The sequence below is a fragment of the Hemicordylus capensis genome, chromosome 1 (assembly GCF_027244095.1).
Source record: "Hemicordylus capensis ecotype Gifberg chromosome 1, rHemCap1.1.pri, whole genome shotgun sequence".
In the NCBI taxonomy this organism is placed as follows: Eukaryota; Metazoa; Chordata; class Lepidosauria; order Squamata; family Cordylidae; genus Hemicordylus; species Hemicordylus capensis.
The window spans coordinates 438,271,035-438,292,249 of NC_069657.1; the positions used below are offsets into that span (position 1 = coordinate 438,271,035).

The 21,215-nt window shown below is 46.6% G+C and overlaps 1 protein-coding gene across 31 annotated transcripts in view; it reads right to left on the minus strand.

Moving 5' to 3' along the window:
- The window catches only part of NRXN1 (neurexin 1), a 1,475,796-nt gene that overhangs the window by 84,604 nt on the left and 1,369,977 nt on the right, over nt 1-21,215 (minus strand). The window lies entirely within an intron of this gene.

The following is a 21,215-nucleotide window of genomic DNA, read 5'->3' on the forward strand; positions in this document are numbered from 1 at the left end:
AAGCTAGATAGACCAATAGTCTGACTCAGTATACGGCAGCTTCCTGTGTTCCTATATTGTGGGTGTGTATGAGTTGGGAGGAGAGAAAAAGCAAGACACAATAGAAAGCTGATTCACATATGTATCTGTACACTAAGAGGCTATTCACATGGTCCACTGAAATCAGGCCAGGGGAGCTTAGCCCGATTTCCCCGCCGGCTCCGTGATGGAGCTGGCAGTCGTGTGGGCGGCTGCTGCGGCTGCCCAGAGCAGACTGACTGCTCGTCTGTGGGGAAAGCGGGCTTGCAAACCCCCTCATGGCTCTTCTCACCGATCGTGAGAAGAGCCTCTAACTGTTACATTCTGATATAACTTGGATGTGAGAAATGCAAGTCACAGATGTAACAGGACAGATAGAACATTAATATCACCTCTCACAGAATGCTTTTAAACCAATTTAATTCACATATTTGTCTGCCAGGCATCAAGGGTTCTATAGAGCAACCCAGTGAATCAAGATGTACACGTGAATCAGCTCCGAGTGTCACTTGTCAGATTGGTTAAGCACACCAGAGCAAATGGTAATTATGGAGGAAGCATAGATGCTGCCTTGTGTTCCTTGGAAGGAGGGTGAGATACAAACATCAATAACAATAACAAATATAGACCCAGAACAAAATGTCACGGTATATTATTGGTGTGAGAAAAATGGTGTGAGTATGTTCTGTGACTTTGTGTGCACAAGCACACATACAATAATTGGCAGATTAACTGATTCAGTGCCCAGCTTCCCTCACCATTCCTCAAGAGAGTTCACACGCATAAAGAGGTCATTCACACAATCAAAAATTGGGTTCTGTCTGGGTTTGGGAGCTGTGTGTGCTCCCAATATTTGGCTGTGTGGAAGCAAGGCAGGAGGAAATGCTACCCAGTTTTCCTCCTACCTTGCTTCCCCACAATCAGAAATTGGGAGCACACACAGCTCCCAAACCTGGATAGAACCCAGTTTTTGATTGTGTGAATGACCTCACAGTTGTTTTTATGTTATTTTGGAGAGTTAACCCTTCCATGCCAAGAGCTTAGATGTGTCATCTCCTTTCCCCTTCAGAAACAGATAGTGTAAAATGGCTGGTGAGAAGACTAAGGGCTTTTAGACACCTTTTCCTCTCAGAAGGAGAAAGGGTTGTGACTGTCTGAGGACAGTTTTCTTCACATTGAGAAATTTCCCACAGTTTTTGTTCAAGTCCTCCTTCCCCCTCTCCTCACCATTAAGTTCCATTAGCTCCACCCACCTAGTTGTCTGTTAAGCGCCCTCTGAGCCCACAAACATTCCGCTGCACTTAACATGAGGCAGTATGGGTTGGGGTTGGTTTTTTTGTCCCCTTAGGTTTTTTCCTTCAGATTTTTGTGAAACTGACATATCTGCAGATTACCCTGAGTCTGCCCATAAATCTTGCTCACTTGCAGGTGCTCCGGTTATGCATCCATAAGTGTCATTGCATTTCCAGCTCTTTTGGAAATGGATATAAGATAATAAATTGTATCCTAAATACATTCTGGGGCTATTCTGACAATTGGCAAAAATCGGGCTAGGAGAGCCTAGCCTGATTTTTGCCGATTGTAAGAACCACCGGGCTTGGCTGCGAGTCCGGTGGTTCTCGAGCGGTTAACCCGCTCAAGTAGCCCTCCCTAAAGCCCGGGTTTGTGGAGTGAGCTCTCCGCAAACCTGGGCTTTCTGATCATGAGTAGCCACGGCGCAGCTCCGAGCCGTGGCTACTCACGAGGAGACCCCCGGAGGAGAAGCGAAAAGCCGCCTCCAGGCTCTGGGGGTCTCGCCAGGATGCCCTGCGCACCTGCGCAGGGCATGCTGGAGCTTGCGGGGGCCAATCGACCCCCGCTCCCCGAAGCCCCCGCCGGCTCCATTACGGAGTCGGCAATTGTGTGGGCGGCTGATCCGGCCACCCAGGGCTCCCTCCCCGATCGTGAGCAGGGGAGCAGGCTTAGCCCGCTCTCCTGGCTCACTCGAAGAAACCGAGTCTCACCGATCGTGTGACCCGGCTCTCTGTGTGAGCAGAAAACACTCATTAGTGCAAGGATTGAGATTTTCACCAATCTCTCCTCTCTTGGAAACCCGCAGTGCTGTATCCCTTCCTGCTCTGGAGGGTCCCCCAACTTTCAGGAATGGACTTTTCACCATCAGAGGGCCCTGTTGTCAGAGGAAGGGATGGAGAATCTCTTTTGCAGGAATATCCCTTCCTATGAGCCCGAGTTACAATACAACAAAACAACAACATAAGAACACAAAAAACCCCAACTATAATAAATCGGCATCATATAACTATCTAGAGAACAGCAGGGAGAGAATGAGCATGTTGCATTTTGACTGCAATCCAACACAGCACTGCACTTCGCAAGTTTTTACTTAGATCCAATGACTCGTGACAGCTCCAAGGGTTAATGTTATCAAGGGCTTCTCTCCAGCTCCCTTAGGGCTTTTTGAAAATCACTCAAAACTACTTAGGATAATGAATGTCTACAGTAAGGAAGAAGACAAGTGATCTTCAGCACAGGAAAGACAAAATTAACTTAGCAATTATTCTACAAAAGCTCAGAGAACCAGAGCTCATTTTGAACTTTATTCCCACCATCCTCTCTGTCTGTATCATTTCAGGGGGGAAATGTCAGACACTTCATCTCTGATTTAGCAACGCTTTTTCCTTGGTTCTTTTCTCCTTTAGCTTATATCATCAGTATCTCTATCCTACATACACAGACACAGATACACATCTAAACACAACCATTTCTTTTAAACTCTCTTCTTCACTGTGCTCACAGCAATGGTGCCCTATGACTTTTCTTTCTGACACAGCCTGTATATTCAGTCAATAAGTTCTAAGGACTGTGATTCATGGAGGATAATTTACTAGCCGTAGTAAAGGAGAGATAGTATATAGGCATCCAAAGGCATTGCCGGTACTACCACTTCCGATATTTTGGACTAGGGCTGGGCCAAACGTTTTCTACCCTTAGGAAAAGATGTATACAGCTGGAAAGGACTTTTGAAGGGACAGGAGAGATGCAAAATTTGCTCCCTTCTCCATGCCCAGAGAACTGCATGCCCAGACCACCCGTAGGCAAATGGGAGGTACCGGCATTCTTGGGGTGACCTGCAGATATGTCAGCATTCACAAAATCTGAAGCAAGAAAACTTTATAGAGCCACCCCCCCTGCCCAGCACAATTGGGCCACGTTAGTCAATGGAATGGAATGATTGTGAGCTCAGAATGCAGTTAACGGCAAGCAGGTGGGCTGAGGTAATGGAACTCTGTGGTGATGGTGGGAGGAGGGCTTGACGTGACGGGGAAAAAAGTGGGAAATTTATCAGCTTGAAGAATACTCTCTCAAGACAGCCACAAGCTGTTCTGCTTCTGAGCGGGGTGGAGGGGGGGAAGCTGTTTTCAACTCTCTAATTTTTTCACCAGCCATTTCAGAACAGTGTCTTTCTGAAGGGGTTTGAAAAGGAGCTGGGAATTATGGAGGCGAATAAGTGCCTCCACCACAAAAGCACCACCCAAACTGGGGGGAAAATTGAAAGCTGCATATTTTGTTTGTTTGTTTGTTTGTTTTATATACTGCCTGACTCCAAAGGCTCTAGGTGGTTCACAAAAATAAACACAAGAAAAATGAAAAACAGCAAATTAAAAATGTAAAATATTCACAGAATACTAAAAGCCTGGCTGAAAAAAAATGTGTGCCAAAGGTTCTTTTGAAAGCTGGCAAATATATTAAACAACAAATGTCTACAGAGAGCCCATTCCGCAGCCTAGGAGCAGCTACAGAGAAGGCCCACTCTCGAATTACCTCCAGACAAGCTGGAGGCAAATGGAGACAGACCTCTCTCGATGATCTTAATGTGCGGTGGGGATCATGTAGAAGGAGACGCTCTCCCAAGTAACCTGGTCCTAAGACATGTAGGGCTTTAAAGGTAATTATCTACACTTTGCATTTTGCCTGGAAACTTATTGGTAGCCAATGGAATTGCTTTAAAACAGGCATAATATGGTCTCTCTGACACACACTGGAGACCAACCTAGATGCTGCGTTTTGAACCAACTGAAGTTTCTGAACCAGGGGTGTAGCTATAATTGAGCAGATGGGTTCAAAGAACCAGGGCCCCCAGCTCCTGTGGTCCCCTCAGCTCCACCTCTCCCTATTTTCTTCATTATCTCCCTCACTCAGAGAGGCCGCTGGGGAGGGGGAAAACATGGGCCCCCTCTCCCCTAGCTATGCCCCTGTTCCAAACTCCATACAAAGGCAGCCCCACGTAGAGTGCACTGCAGTAGTCAACCCTAGAGGTTACCTGAGAGTGCACCACAGTTCTTAGGGCACTATCTTAAAGGAAGCTATGGAGGCTATTCACACGTATGGAGGAAACCGGGCTAAGGGAGCCCAGCCTGGATTCCCCCATGCGTGTGAACCGCTGAGAGCCAAATGGCTCCCGGTGGCTAGCCTGCCTAATTGCCCTCCCGTTAAACGAGGTTAGTGGAGTGAGTGTTCAACGAACCCCACTTTTTGGATTGCGAGTGGTGATGCGTGAGGAGACCCCTGACCGGGAGGATACAGCAAGCCTCCTGACGTTGAGGGGGTTCCCCAGAATGCCCCGTGTATTTGCATGGGGCATTCTGGGGCCTCCGGGGGCCAGGCAGCAACCAACCCCCACCACCCCTACTGACTCTGTGACAAAGCCGGTAATCGTGTGGGCAGACGATCTGGCCACCCAGGGTTCGCCAAATGCTCGTATGCGGGTAGAGCAGGTCAAGCCCACTCTCCCTGCAGATGTCCTGCAGGCTTTCCGCACTGCTCGTGTGGAGGGCCTCACAGAGTAAGACCCAAGTTAGAGCAGGCACTCCTGTCTTTGTGGCTAACTTTTGTTTTTTCACCATACTCAGCCACAGGCTGAAGTAACACGTGTGCACCAGGAATATACTGCAACACTTTGTTGCAGGCCCATTCTTGTATTGTGTATTTAAACAACTTGATTTGATTATGGCATACCTGTTTCAGAAACATCATGGCTGAAAAGTGGTGAACAACGATTGCAAAATAAATAAAACCTGCCCTCCATTTCGGCTCCGTCCTCACTGGCAGGGATCCTTATGGGGTGTGTGTGTGTGTGTGTGTGTGTGTGTGTAAAATAAAGTGATTCTGCCTGCAGAGCACATGGAGAGTCATTGAAATATAACAAGTTCTACTTACAAAATCATCATCATCATTTGTTAACCGCCTCATATCAAATTGTTCTCTGGGCGGCTCACGGCACAGCATCAAAACATCAAATAAAAACACACAGCACATTACATCACAACAGACCAAAAGGGAAATCCAATGCAAAGCAATTACAAACATTTTTTTAAAAAACCCGCTTTAAAAATCAAAATTCAAACACACACACACAGAGCCCTTGTAATCGCGACAGGTATTTTGCTAGTTGATAATAAATGGGCCTTGACTTTCGTCACACAACATCATTTCTCTGTCACGGAATGCATTTTGCCATAATTCCCATCATCTCAGAATGAAAATCTGTCATGGAAACAAAGCTGGCAAAGAAACAGCATGTCAACTATCCTGAAACCCTCTCTAATTTTACTGGTGCCAGCCTGAAGTCTCCCATGTTGCTTTCAATCAAAGTGAGCCCTCAAAGGACTTAGTGAGGTCTACAGCAGTGAATATCAGCCTTTGGACAAAGTGCCTACAACTTTTATGAAAGGCATTGCTAAAGAAAGGCATGCCAAGAAAAACCAGGCATGAAAGCCAATAACATTATATTTCTCTACTCAAAGAGAAGTGCTTCTTCTGTGTACAAATCTCCAGAATCATTACCAGTTAGAACTTCCTGCCTCACCAAAAAGTCCAGACCTTCTCCCCATGTCCCATAGAACCATTTCCATTGCAAAAGTTGCCTACCTAATAAATAATAGCATTCAGCAAAACATTGCCTCAAAAATTCCATGCACTAGGAAATTTATTATTTACTGACGAATTCAAGGTTATGGAAATGTAATTACAGGGACCCTCCTAGGACTCTGGCTGACTGTCTCATACATTATCAATATGATTTAAAGAAAGAGAGAAACCAAAACAAGCCAGGCAGCATCAATAATTGCATTCACCCTCTTGCAGCAGTCCTAACAAAGATGAATTCTGCAGAATGCCTGCAAGGGTGATAGTTTGAGCCCACGTCAGGGCAGGGCACTAGGAGAAAAAAGTAGTAAGTATGGCAATCCAAATCTTTTTACACACGCACACACACACAGTCACACACTGCTCTAGGAGCATTTTCAGACAGCAGGCTTTACTACGAGTTTACGGCAAGGCTTTATTGCAAGTTTGAAGTTGCCCCAAAAAACCATTGCAAAAATTGGATTTTTTAACCCTGGATTAAAAATCGGGCTACACCTTGAGTGGTGCAGCGGGGAAATGCTTGATTAAAAAGCAGAAGGTTGCTGGTTCAAATCCCCGCTGATACTATATCGGGCAGCAGCGATATAGGAAGATGCTGAAAGGCATCATCTCATACTACGTGGGAGGAGGCAATGGTAAACCCCTCCTGTATTCTACCAAAGAAAACCACAGGACTCTGTGGGCACCAGGAGTCGAAATCAACTCGACAGCACGCTTTACCTTTTACACTCTAATGCACAATTATTCCCATGAACAATTATTCTAATGCGCAAAATTCCCCAAATCATGTGTGAAGTGCTCTCCGATAGCTCGCAGGGACTTTGGGGGTAAATCTGGCTAATATGTGACCACACATCCTCTATTCTGGAGGAGATGCAAACTAAAAGCCCTGTGTGAAAAAGCTCCAGGCAGTTCCATTTTACATGACTGTCACCATAGGAACAGAAGAAGCTGCCTTCTGCTGAATCAGAATCTTGGTCCATCTAGTTCAGTATTATTTATTTACTATTTAATTTATTTGTTCGATTTCTAGACCGCCCTTACAGAATAGCTCAGGGCGGTTCACAAATATCACAAAACAGTTAAAATCAATCAATGATCGGGAACAAAGGTTTTAAAATACAACAAAGCAGCTAAAAATAAATAAATAAAACAATTCAAAACCTTCTAAAAACCTGATACAGAGTACTGTGTACTCTGACCGGCAGAGGCTTTCTCCAGGGCTTCGGACAGGAATTTCTTCTCAGTTCTAACTAGGGATGTGCATGGAACCGGTGATGGCCGGTTCGACGGTGGGGGGAGGGAAGGTTACCTTTAAGGATCAGGGAGGGTGCTCTTACCCCACCCCCACTTTTCTCCTACTACCGCTATCTTTAAAAATGGTCTGGCAGGGTACCTCCTTGCCACCCTGGTGCACGTCAGACCAGAAGTCCCTGGTGCACCCTCCCTGCTCCTTAAAGGTAACGCCGCCACCATCGAACCGGCCGAACCGCCAGTCCTTTGTACTGGTTCTGAGGTCCGTTAACAGGGCCTCCGAACCGGTTCGTGCCTATCCATAGTCCTAACTGGAGATGCTGGGGATTGAACCTGGGACCTTCTGCATGCAAAGCAGATGCTCTACTACTGAGCTATGGCCTCATGCCCATAATGAGTGTCACTTGGAAGCAGTTGGGCCTGTGCTCTTAGTGAAGTTATCACCCCTTGCCTTGTTGGAAATCATTCCCATCAGCATTTAAAGCTTCTGTGGTAAGAAAAAGATGCTCTTTTCTTGTTTCTTCCATCCCATTTCCCTTCTTTTTCAAATGTCTTGAGATTAAGTACACAGAATAACTATATAATCAGCTTTATACCAGTCTAACATGACTTGATTTCCCAAAGAACCCTGGTTATTGTCGTTTGGTGAGGCTGTTGATATAGAGGCGAGTCTCACAATCGGTGAGACCCGCCTTCAGAGGGTTTGTGGGGAGAGCGGGCTAAGCCCGCTCGCCCCGCAGACAATCCCCAGTTGTCTGGGACAATCCTCTGTCACGAAGCCAGCAGAGGCTGTGCAGATCAGGGGCTGCGCGGCCCCCGGAAGTTCCAGGATGTCCCTGTGCAAGCACGGGGGATATCCTGGAGAGACCCCCAGGGTCAGGAGGCTTGTTTCAGCCTCCCACCGGGGGTCTCCTCATGTGTTGCCGTGGCGCAGAGCCGTGCTATGGCAATACACGATCAAAAAGACGGGGTTAGCGGAGCACTTGCTCCGCTAACCTCGGCTAAGGGGAGGGGGAATTAAGAGAGTTTGCTGCCGGGAGCCGTGAGGTTTTCATGGCAGCAAATGATCAGCAAAAAGCGGGCTAGGCTTCCTTAGCCCACTTTTTACTGATTGTGAGAATCTCCTCATTATCTTAGATATTGCTAACCTTCCCTCACAAAACTGCAGTTCCCAGAGTTCTGGTGAGGAGGAATGACTATTAAATCAGCTTAAGCCTGAAGTTTACTTTTATACTTTGAGTTCCCATTTCATGAGTGGGTTCATGTATAACAGTAGAACCAAAGGTTCACGTGAGCACCGTCAGTTATGGGAGTGTGTGCTCCTCCCCATCCTCGTGCACACCTCTACTTCCTGTCCAGCTTTCTATATGCTGAGATGGGTCTTGACGTCCGAACCCACCAATCTCAGCATTTCAGGGAACCTGATATCTGTAACATACTTCAAACCTTTGTTACAGATGTCAGGTTCCCTGATGGAAGTAGGGCAGGAAATGCTGAGATTGGTAGGTTTGGATGTCATGACCCATCCTGGCAAATTGGAACCTGGTCAGGAAGAAGAGGCTCATGCAGGAATGGGTGGGATTGAGAACTTTCCAGGGCTGTGGGTGCTCATATAAACCTCAGGTGCGCCGTGGCATGTTGATCTGCCCGATTATGACCTGCTTCCTCTTATTTATCACTAGTTTTATTCCCAGCTCTCTTTACAATCCTGGCAGTTGTGACAATCTGGGCAGATGTAAATACCTCTTCTCATCTGATTCTCTTTGGTTCTCTTTGACTTGCATGTCACCTCTTAAAATAATGCGGATGGGGCCATAAATCAGCAGCAAAATGCTGTTCAACCAGAACGTTCCAGGTTCAATCCCTGGTCTCTCCAGATAAGCTTGGGAAAGACTCCTGCCTGAATCCTTGAAGAGCTGCTGCCAATCCGTGTAGACAAGACAAAGCTAGATGCACCAGTGGTTTGATTTACTATAAGAAAACTTCCCTATGTTCCTGTTAGCCTTTGGTGCTCCATTTCTTATGTCATAGATTCTCCTCTCTCTCTTTTGGTGGCTCTTCCTCTTTGTCTCGTCTCCTTCCTGTAAGGCTCTCATAGGCCCCTCTCCTTGGCTTCCTACTCGGCACACTTTCCCTACATGCTCTCAGTAACATTCATAGTTACAGCTATCACCTTTACAGAATCTGCCCTAACCCTTCCTCTTTCCCTCCACTTCTGACCTTGCACTGTCTGTCCAATCTTGCTAGCATTTCTTTTTGGAGCTCCGACCATCTTTCAGACCCAACAGAACGTTGCGTCAGGGCGGTCCCAAGACATTTTAGTGCCTGAGGCACAAAATGGAAATAACTGTCCCCTTTCACTAATTGCAGAGATCCTGTTCTTTGCAATGCATCTTGCATAAGGAGAAGTTGCTGGTGTTTTGTGCCTGGTGAATCTGATCAGTCTGTCTCCTATTTTTTAAAAAGCAAAGATTGTGCCATCCAGTCGGTGTCAATTCCTGGCGACCACAGAGCCATGTGGTTTTCTTGGTAGAATACAGGAGTGGTTTACCATCACTTTGCTCCCATGCAGTATGAAATGATGCCTTTGCCATTGTCAGGAGAGGAGAGCTGGTCTTGTGGTAGCGGGCATGACTTGTCCCCTTAGCTAAGCAGGGTCCACCCTGGTTGCATATGAAAGGGAGACCGCATGTGAGCACTGTAAGATATTCCCCTCAGGGGATGGAGCCGCTCTGGGAAGAGCAGAAGGTTCCAAGTTCCCTCCCTGGCTTCTCCAAGATAGGGCGGAGAGAGATTCCTGCCTGCAACCTTGGAGAAGCTGCTGCCAGTCTGTGGAGACAATACTGAGCTAGATAGACCAATGGTCTGACTCAGTATATGGTAGCTTCCTGTTTTCTTCTTCACTGAAGTGAGCATCCACCCCAACCACATTCCTATATTGCTGCTGCCCGATATAAATGTAAAGTGTGCCATTGAGTTGGTTTCGTCTCCTGGAGACCACAGAGCCCTGTGGTTGTCTTTGGTAGAATACAGGAGGGGTTTACCATTGCCATCTCCCACGCAGTATGATATGATCCTTTTCGGAATCTTCCTCTATCGCTGCTGCCCAATATAGGTGTTTCCCATAGTCTGGAAAACATACCAGCGGGGATTCGGACCAGCAATCTCTGACTTGATAATCAAGTCATTTCCCCACTATAGCCATTAGTGCTTCCCCACTATAGCCATTAGGTGGCTATAAATATATGTTTACTAGGCACAGTCTGGGAAGCACACCAGTGGGGATTCAAACTAACAGCCTTTTGCTCCCTGGGCAAGCTGCTTCCCCATTGCGCCACCGGCCCTGATCTGTCTCCTATTACACCCCACTTCATGTCACTCAACATCCAACCTGAGACAGCAGGTACTCCCTGGTACCTCTGGGTAGAGTTGGGAGAGACTCCTTCCTGGAACCATGGAGAGTTGCTGCCAGTCAGTGTCGATCAGGGCTGCCCAACTTTGGCCGCCCAGCTGTTGTTGGACTACAACTCCCATCACCCTCACAATGGCCAAAATGCAGGGATGATGGGAGTTGTAGTCCAACATCTGCAAGAGGGCCAAAGTTGTGCAGTCGTGGTGTGAGCAATACTGAGCCAGATGGACTTGGTATAAGGCAGCTTTCTATGCCCCACCTCTGGTGTGTGTGGCCCATGCCACTGATCCCACTAGCCTGGGATACTAGTGATACTAGCTAGTGATACGAGTAGCCTGTGTTTAGTCAAACTAGACGAGATGTTAAACATGCCAGTGGCCAGTTTGGAGTTGATCCTAAAGTAAAAATAACATCTGTGTGGGAGCCGGATACATACCAAGAATTTGGAGTGCATGTAGAGTGGCCATTTGGACCACAAATACCCCATTAAAGGGACATGTCAGGAAGGTGTTGGGATGTCCATGGAAGGTATCACGATGAGTACACTCTCAGTGAGTCCCCTTTCTGATTGTGTGGGTAGGGAAAGTTTGATCTGTGCTGACCCACTGGATGAATGCCTGTAGACGTTTCCTTCAAAAATGGACCTGAGAACATGGGAAGATGGGAAGCTGCCTTCTACCAAGTTGGACCATCGGCCCAACTAGCTCAGTATTGTCTACACAGACTGGCAGTGGCTTCTCCAAGGCTGCAGACAGGAGTCTCTCTCAGCCCTATCTTGGAGATGCCAAGAAGGGAACTTGGAGCCTTCTGCATGCAAGCATGCAGATGCTCTTTGCAGAGTGGCCCCATCGCCTGAGGGGAATATCTTGCAGTGCTCACACATGCAGTCTCCCTTCCAAGTGTAAACCAGGGCAGACCCTGCTTATCAAAGGGGACAATTCATGCTTGCTACCACAAGACCAGCTCTCCTCTCCTATTGGGTAGAAAGAAGCCTACTGGATTAGCTGTCAGTTTCCAAAGCTACACCCATACAGCCCCTTCCAGATACTATCGAATGGGGAGGGAGATGTATAGACCTGGGTAGAGGCCTCCTCAAATGCAGGGTAAGATGGGAAGTGTACTTCTCTATCTGTGCTGAACATGTGTGAATAACTGTACATGTGTACAGTTCTGTACGTACAGTGGCTGATATCCAGAGTAACAGATGAAGACACAATGGGAATTGTGTCCGCTCAGCCGGAGGCTTTCCCAAAATTACTGTACTTGCATGCACAGGGGAGTGGGGGCGGTGAAGAGTGATTTTGGGCAATCTTCCCCGCCTTTGGAGGTGCCTTCTGAAACTATGTCCCTGAGGGCTACATGACCCTCAGAGACACTGTTTTGGAAGGCACAGGGCACTTCTTAAGGCAGGAAACGTCACCTAAAATTGCTCTCCTCTTGCATGCACAGGTGTAGCATCAGCGGGGAAGCCTCCGGCTGAGTGGGCGCAACTCCCACTGCATCCCCTTTCCATTGCTCTGAATGTCAGCCACTGTACATGAATTGCACATGTGTCGAACGTAATATGTGGGTAGGGAGACTCGTAAACTACCATAGTAAATCCAGCTGCTAAATAACAATGGTGGTGGCTTGGTCCTGTAAACTTGCTTGACACGTCTTGACATTAGTTAATAACACCAGCATCCCAAGGTTTACTAACGTTGTTATAATTACTGTCAGAAATGGTTGTGTGCTTGTGGCCTAACTGGGGATAATTGCACAGCCTTTCATCACATGAATATTATGAAGATAAATACATTGCAAACTGATGGGAACCAGATAAGTACAGATGATTGATTGATTTTCTAATTAATCCTTACATACCCGCTTAATTAACTGGGCAAACAGCAATATGCAGGGACAACTGTACGGGTTGTTACATTCAGCTCCTTAATTTTTGTCTCATTGGCTTACATACATCACATTTCTTAAGCTTTCAAAATGTTAACATGTCCCAATTGTTCACAGTTGACTAGATTATCCCTGAGCACTCATCTTCTTTTTCTCTTTAGGGGAGGAAAAAAAAAAGAGAATAGGAAGTTGAACTACTATTTAAGTGCAGAGTGCATAGCACAGTTAACGTTAGAGTCTTGATTTTAAAGTCAAGGGTGAAGGGTAATTTCTGTTCTGGCACTTCTGCTGAAGCCCATATGACTAAGAAACAGAATTTTTCTTCCTCATCTCACAGATGGTCTTCTCCAATCCACCCCATCCTTCTATAAAGTGTCAGAGACTGCCACAACTAGAAAACAAGATTTGGGGCTCTGTCCAGACAGTGGGGTCATACAATCATCTGGGAGTGGTTTGGGGGAGGGAAGAGTTCCCAACACACAAGCTCACTCGCCCCATGGATGACCAAGGATCCCAGAGCTCTGAGAAGGGAAAATAGAGCTCAAAGGCTGGAGGGGCCTGGCAGGGAAGATCTGATGCTGTAGCTTTGGGACTCTATGAAGATGAGTGCCAGCAGCTGCAAGGCAATTAAAATGGTGAATGCACTCATGCGACCAAAATGAGGTACAAAGGCTTCTCTTTCCCTCCAATCTCAGTTAAGATCCGTCTACAGAAGTCAGGCTTTGCCAGTTTGAATAGACAAGGTAGGTGGACTTCCTGTGAGTTCTCATGATCATCAGCAGCTGCCTTTACTGCCTCCTACCCTCTGTTTTCTGATCATGAGAATGGGCTCACTATGTTGTACCTGTGCTCAGATGTCTGTACACATGTACATGCTTTTGCGCACACGTTAATCTTGTAAGTGAATCTGGGTACAGGCTCCCTGAAATGCATAATACAGATATGAATGCCCTATTGTGACATAATAGCCCTATTCAGACATTATGTTGTATGAGCATACAGAAACCTGTATGTAGGTACGTGTTTTTGTGTGAATGACTGTACCTGTGTTCATTTAAAAGGTGAACCAGGGTACAGTCCCCATCAAATGCATGGTATGGATAGGAAGTGTACTGCTGTACCTGTGCTGAACACAAGGTGTGAGTGACTGTACCTGTGCATAGATCTGTACATAGTCCTCAGAAACATATGATCAGGAGGCACTGTGGGCAACAGAGGGAGGGTGAAAATCTCTCTCTCTCTCACACACACACACACACCCCACTGTGAGCACAAAATGTTTTTCAACTCATGAAATGTTTCTCTGGAAATGAGACACCATGCATATGTACTGCCGACATCATCATCATCATTATTTCTATCCTGTGCTTCCTCCAAAGAGTTCAAAGTGGTGTGCAAAGATGTTTCCCTTTCAAGTCTGTCGTCACAACAATCCTATGAGGTGGGCTGAGAGACTGTGACTGGCCCAAGGTCAGCCACTGAGCTTCAGGGCTGAATGGGGCTTTGAACCTGGGTCCCCCAATCCCCTCTAACCACTATACTACATTGGCGTTGTGCAGGCTGTACACTGGTTTTTATTTATTTATTTAACCTATTCTTATTCCGCCCAAAACGCAAGTCTCTTGGCGGCTCACAACAAAACAGTAGAAATAACAAATAAAAGGCTAACACATTACAATAATTTTAAATTAAAAACAATCTTAAAACTATTAAAACAAACAAACTGTTACAACAGTATCCAATTAAAAGCCTTGGCGAACAAATGTGTCTTGACTGCCTTTTAAAACATTGTCAGAGAAGGGGGGGGCTCTTATTTCAGCAGGGAGCATATTTCCAAGCCTCAGGGCAGCAATGGAGAAGGCCCTTCCCTGAGTAGCCAGCAGACCAGCTGGTGGCAAGCCTCTCCAGATGATCTTAACCAGACGAACCTCTCCAGATGATCTTAACTGACAGTGGGGCTCAAAGCGAAGAAGACATTGGGGCGATTCTCACGACCAACAAAAATCGGGCTAGGAGAACCTAGCCCGATTTTTGTTGGTGGTAAGAACCACTGGGCTCGCAGCCAAGCCTGGTGGTTCTTGAGTGGGTAACCTGCTCGAGAACCCCTGCTAAAAAGCAGGTTTGCGGAGCGAGCTCTCCAGCAAACCTGCTTTTTAGGCTCGTGAGTAGCCGCGCTGCGGCTTCGCGCCATGTCTACTCATGAGTAGACCCCTGACCGGGAGGCGAAAAACCACCTCCCGGCTCGGGGGTCTCCCCAGTATGCCCTGCGCACTTGCACAGGGCATACTGGGGCTTGCGGGGGCCACGCGGCCCCTGCTCCCCCCACCCCCCACCGGCTACGTCACAGAGCCGACCATTGTGTGGGCGGCCGATCTGGCTGCCCAGGGCTCCCTGCCCGCTCGTCTGCGGGGAGAGCGGGCTTAGCCCGCTCTCCCTGCAGTTTTAACAAAAGCGGGGCTCACGGATCGTGAGACCTGCCTCATTCTCTTAAATACCCATGGCCTAAGCTGTTTAGGGCTTTATAGGTTATAACCAGCACCTTGTATTTTGCCCGGAACCATATCGGCAGCTAGTTTTGTGCCAATGAAAACATTTGAAGCAGTACACTAACAGCCAGTTCAGGCCAAATCCTGCTCATACTTTGCCATGGAGGGATGCAGATGGCTGACTTTCCCCTGCAGCTGTCGTGGGATGAGGGTGTTGTGTGAAAAGGCCCAGACAGATGACAGATCAGAGGAGACAGACTAAAGCAGACGAATATGCAAAGGGGAAGAAAAAGATTAACCCACATAACGCCTCTGTCATGTATCTCCCAGTCTTGTTTGCCCCACAGTATTAAGCTTTGCCAGTATTTGCAAACTGTAATGTGATCAGGATTTAAAAAGCAGGTTTTTTAATAAATAAATAATAAAATCCAATAAGCCCCTGGCTTGAAATCCTTCTGTTGGGGAGATTTAAAGGTATTGCTCTTGTTAGCAGTGAAGTCTTTGATAGGTTGTATGCAACTTGTAAATTACATGAGATTCATAAAATGTTGGCTGTGTAGAAAGGCAGCTTTTAGAGCGGTAATGCAGATAAGCAAGTTATGAACTGTGAAGGAAAACTGGGACATTACTAAGCAGGGGCCTTTTGTAAGCAGCCCTGATTCAGTTCTGCTTCGCATCTCAGAAAATGCTCTTAAAGGTTCAATTTTCGCCCCTGAAACTTGGGGAAGATATTAGAATGTTTCAAGACGGCATTTGACGTCATGATCTAGTTGTCATGTACTTCTATGTACATCAAGCACATCGTATCATCATTTTATACACCATGCACAACTTTGGTCCTCCTGCAGATGTTGGACTACAAACCCCATCATGTCTGACTATTGGCCTATGTGGCTGGGGAACATGGGAGTTGTAGTCCAAAAATGGGGATGAAGGGAGTTGTGGTGCAGCTGGAGGATGGAAGTTGTGCAGTCCTCTTATGCATCATGCACCATTTTTACAAGTCCATGATCCCCCATGGCCATTCATAAGACAGCATCCTTTAATCCTTTATGGGCCAGTTCAGACAATATAGCCCTCCACACATGTTTTGATGTTTAAACAAGTTCTTGGAGTATGTGTATAGGAGCCATTTGGATGAATAGCCCATGTAATAAAGGCACTTGCCGGAGGGGTGTTGGTACATCAGCAGAGGACATCCTGAAAGGTGCACTCTCAGCATATCCCCTTTCTATCTACATGTTGTGGGCTGTACTTAGGGTTGCCAACTGTCCCTCATTTCTTCAGTCTGATCCCCATCGCACACTGAGGTCATCTGAGGAGGTCCGGCTCCAGTTGCCACCAGCTCTTCTGGTGGCGACTCAGAGGCGGGCCTTCTCTGTAGTCGCTCCAAGACTGTGGAATGAGCTCCCTTCAGAAATCCGTAATTTGAATTCTTTATTGGCATTCAGGAGAGCCCTAAAGACCTACCTGTTCGGCCTGGCCTTCCAGGGTTTTTAAATTGTTTTAAAGGGTTCTTAATGTATCGGGTTTTTATAAGGTTTTTGAATTGTGTTTTTTTAATTAAAGCTGCTTTATTGTATTTTTAAATCTTTGTTCCCGATCATCGGTTGATTCTAACAGTTTTGTGATATTTGTGAACCGCCCTGAGCTATTCTGTAGGAGCAGTCTAGAAATCGAACAAATAAATAAATAATAATACACACGTACATAATAGCATATAATTCATTGGAGAGCACAGGAACCAGACTTGGGCAGGTTCAAACAGCTGCCCAATGGAAGCTAGGGGTGTGCTGAATCAGGTTCGATTTGAACCAGCCCAGTTCGACCAGTTTGAACTTTTTTTTTAAAAAAGGGCAGCCATTCAAAGTTTGAACTGGGCCCAGTCTGTATCAGACTGGTTCGACTCAGTTCAAGAGGCTCTGCTTGTAATGGGGAATCCAGTGAGGCTCCCCTTCAGAAGCAAAGGGGAATCCTGCCTCTAAAAGGGTTCTAAGGGTGGTCGGGGGAGACAGCAAAAGGGCACCTTACCAGCTTCAGCTCCTCTAAAGCCTGCACATGCTCCGCCCCTCAGCAGTGTGGGCTGCTGGTGGCCCATGCTGTTGGGGGGGGGGAGGGAGTGCCGGCAGGGTTCAGAGGAGCTGCTGCCACCACGCCCCTGAAGCTGGCAAGGTACCCTCTTGTCACCCCCCACCCCGGCTGCCCTTAGTTCAAACTGGTCAACTGGGCTGGTTCAAATCGAACCTGGTTCGGCACACCCCTAGCTTCCATTGGGCAGCTGTTTGAACCTGCCTAAGTCTGGTTCGTGTGCTCTCCGCACAGCCTTCTCCAGACATTTCCTACTCAACTTCAAATCTTGATTACAATTGTTGGATGGAAGTTGGGAAAATGTCGGATGGAGAATTTTAGGAACTGAACTTTAGCAGGTTTGGCTATCATCCCCACTGAAGTGTGCACTCTTGGTTACCAGAATTTAACTGACATGTTCCCCACTTACTTACTGGTGGTCACGTGACGCTGTGCAAATAATCAGCTATACTATCAAGGGTTCATCCATGTCTACATAAGACACAGATGCCATTGTCTTACAGTAATGCTCTTCATGCCTAATGACTATGCAATGTACAACATTTTATGTGTATGCTGTTCATTTGTGCACGTCATCCATGCCTTTTTTTGGTGACACAATTGCTACTGTTTATAGACACACTTGCCATGCTGCTCACTCGGATCCCCACATATGTACTACCCTATCAACCCACTTCATGTATCGGATGAAAGAGGTGCGTGTATCAAGAAACATGCTACAAGAACCTAGTCAAGTCTCTCAGATGCCACAGAACCTTTTTTTTTTTGAATACTTTCTAAAAAGAAAGAAAGAAAAGAAAAGATTACTGATATATTCCCGGTCTTTCCTACTAGCTGGAGATTGTCCCTCAAATTTCATATTTATTAATTGCTAAAAGTGAAGGCTAGCAGAGCGGAGAATTTGATTTGTTGGTGTTGATGGAACTGGAGATAGGAGTTATAATAGATGACTTGTTCCAAGTGTGCCATTTGAACCCCACTCAGATTCTTTCAAGAACACACATTTTAACAGCTAAGGAACAAGGGGCAATGGGTGGGAAGGCAAAGAAGTATTAATTTATGCCTTTTAGAAAACAGATATTAGAAAAGTAACACCCTCCTTGCAAATTAAAGTTGTTGTTCCCTAAGGAATAATGATTGAGAATGCCAGTTCTCTCAAATCCCCTTAATGTGGCAAAGCCCCCGGGGCCCAAAAGTCTAACACTGTTGCATTATCAAACAAGTGTTTTGATTGTTCTGTCGTGTAAAGCAAAGAGCTGACATGTAGTTTTTCACCATATGGAAGAAAAATCAAGCAACTGCAGGAGAATAAAGCAACCAAATACTATTTAATAATGTGTACTTATTTATTCATTAAGATATTGCTATAACACTTTTCTTGCATGATTACGCCAAAGCTATATACGATATAAAGAATAGCAACAGTCACTGATACAGTTGCCTTCTCATATTGTGGAGAGCATCTTAATTAATGCTGTGCTGTGCAACAAAGAAAGTATGCTTGAAGCAGATGCATTTCCACTTCTGAGGCAAGGGTGCTTGCATGTGGGGATGGGGTGAGATATTTGCCACCCTCTCCTCCCACCGGACGTTCTCTGAGCAACATACAAATATGCCTCTGAGGGCTGCATAACTCTCAAGGACATATTTGTGCACTGAACAGCGCCCCCCCCCAGCACACGAATGTCCATGCTTCAGAAGCAAAATGCAGTAGCACGTGCATGTTTCAACTGGCTGCACATGTGTAGCATTAGTCAGGATGCCAGCCACTATAATAAGTAACACAGCAATAAGAATGAAGACCAGGATTAAGATGTAAATGTAAACGAAAAGGTCTCATCAAAAGGAAGGCTGTCACCTGTCTCCTCAAAGATGGCTACAGCTGAATCTCCTAAGGGTTAGAATCCTCCCTAGTGGGGCCATTATGGAATAAGCTCTTCCTATATTCCACATCTCATTTCTGAAGATGAAGACATCCACAGATGCAGCTCTGTATGTGGGTTCTTTGGGCTTATAGGTACTTTTAAAATCATTCTCCTGCAACATACTAAGGATTCCAGCTTTTAAGGGGTTGTTGACTTAGAAGGTGAATGCAGCAATTACCTCTAGGTGCAGTATCATAATGGTAGCTGCAACCCCAGATGAATCTAACAAGTGAGACGTGTCACGTAACTTGAGGTTAAAATGGAACAAAAACCTCTACTTCTAATTGTCGCTCTCCAGTTATGGTCACCCCATCCTTGCTCCCCCCCTCTTTTGGGGAAGATAGCAAGAGAAGTGCTTCTCGATCTGCCTTCTTAAAAAAAACAAAAAAACCCCAAAAAACCAGTAGAGCAAAGGAATGTAACTGTTAGGTAGTTAACACAGAATTCTGGCAATAGCCCCAGAGCTGAGCCTCAAAGCCAGACCAAAGATTCATGTTTAGCAACATGCAGATTGCTCCACGTCTCAGCCTGGGTGCTTTCCAGACTAGCTGCTGGAACAGCAGCAAAATGCCTCCGTTGGGGCAAGTCACATTCGGGCCGTAAACAGCAGGAGGATCAGTTTCACAGCAACTAACAACCTGAAAAACCAGCAACTTTTCCACACCGGATGTATGACATCCTTGCTCTATATCACAGCAATTAAATTCGCAACAAGACATTGGAAATGTGGACAGCACCCTGCCGTCACCGTAGGGACTGCGGTGTCAGGATGCAGGAAGTGTGGAAGCACACTTCCAAGATATGTCCTGACCCTGTTGCAGGGTCTAGTCTGGAAAGATCCCTGCAGACCATGAGAGAAGAACATGGAGGGAATGAGTCATTCGAGACTGCTGGCCCTTTTCGCTGGAGCATCTGCTCACCTGCCTTCCAGCCAGGAAGAGAGTATTATAGGAAGGGGCTTCTACCACAGAGAGATAGCAGACAAATAATGAGATATACATTAAAACCAAATGCTAGTAAAGTCAACCCCAGGGCCAGGGAGGAAAGAAAGAAGCCAGAAAGTATGGTCAGATGAAAAAATAATCTTAGAAATTTAAAAGGATAGTAGAATTTCACAGGCTGGGAGATAGGGTGGTGTGAGGTGGGCATATTTCGGGTACAGGAAGGTCTCCAAACAGCCACCTAATGGCGCAGCGGGGAAGTACCTTGCCTAGGGAGTAAGAGGTTGCTGGTTCGAATCCCTGCTGGTATGTTTCCTAGACTATGGGAAACACCTAAATTGGGCAGCAGCGATATAGGAAGGTGCTGAAAGGCATCAGCTCACACTGCGCGAGAGATGGCAATGGTAAACCCCTCCTGTATTCTACCAAAGACAACCACAGGGCTCTGTGGGCACCAGTAGCCGACACCGACTCGACGACACAACTTTACCTTTAAGGTCTCCAAGCCCTCTAAGCTCATAGGTAGCAGGGGTGGTCCAAAGTAATGCAGCACCTGGGGCGAGGTCTATGTTGCCCTAAAGGGGTGTAAAATGTTGCACACACTTACTTGGGTAGGGCTGGACATGTGGCGTGCCAGGATCAGGCTGGAACCTGGCGCTGCCCCGCAGGGTAGCCCGAGTTTTCTCCCCAGGCTCTTACTGAGGTAAAAGGGCATGAGCATGACCTTCCACTCCAATCCCTGGTTGTGTGGCTGTTTGGGATACCACACAGGGCTAGAGTATCCAGTGGAAGAGAAATCCCCCAGTGCACCATGTTGTGGGATGTGGGAAGCTGAAGTCTGCTCCCCACCCCCACCCCGCTGGTCACTCGCGAACTGGTCATGTGGTTGTGCAACCACAACGTGAGTGATTATAGAGCGCCATGGATCGTGTGGGGGAAGGAAGGTGGTGCTCTGCCTCTCCTCCCCCCACCCTCCCCAGCCCTGCCTGGAACAGTCATGAGAAGGACCTTTTTGAATAGAATGCTACTCTTACCCTTCAGAGCTGCCACTGAAATTTTACCTAAGGAGGAATCCACAGTGAATTAGGAGATTTCTCTTCAGGCGACAGAGCTGATGAGTGTTGAGGGAAGCCAAAATAATTCTTCCAAGACAAAGGACACTTCTTGAAGGGGATAAAGGTGGGTCTCCACATGCCCTTAGGCTCCTGCCAGATTTTGCATAAAGTCAAATCCAAAGTCAACTGTGGTGATTTGTCCTCAGGAAAAACATCAGAGG